Genomic DNA, 602 nt, shown 5'->3' on the forward strand with positions numbered 1-602 from the left:
CCCCCCCCCCCATCAGCTCCTCCTCCTCTCCTGTCCTTTGGGCATCACCGTGCGTATCATAGGTGGGTTGCGCACAGCGGGCACCGAAAGCGGAATTTTGAAGAAGCTTCTTGTGCTTACCTGTCAGATGCAAAAAAGCATTTTCAAGCGAAATAGTGCCCCCGTTTCTCCTCCGCCTCATGACTCAGCAGTATTCCCTCTGAAGCCACCTGGAGGTGACCACGGATGGAGAGGTGCCAGCGCAGAGCTGCAGACAGGTGCCTGCACTGAGGCTGACACATGATTAAAGCGAACCTATTGTGATAAATGAAACTCTTGCAGAGGATGTGTCACATCCAGTCAAAGATGACTTTTAGTCAATAGGTGAGTCAGTTAAGAGAAACACACATACATAAAAAGGTTGCAGAAACACCAAAACACAGTAGCCCTTGTGTGAACACTTTTTTCCAGAGAAAGAAAAGTGTTTTTTTCTTTTTCTTTTGGTGACACAAGCAGAGACGCTAAACAGAAGTCTGAACTGAAAAAACTGAACACTTACGCATATAAGCGCGTCCTGTTTGAAGTGGTTATGGGTATGGGAATCACCTCGCTTTTTCAAAGTT

The sequence above is a fragment of the Larimichthys crocea genome, chromosome XIII, assembly GCF_000972845.2.
Source record: "Larimichthys crocea isolate SSNF chromosome XIII, L_crocea_2.0, whole genome shotgun sequence".
NCBI lineage: Eukaryota > Metazoa > Chordata > Actinopteri > Sciaenidae > Larimichthys > Larimichthys crocea.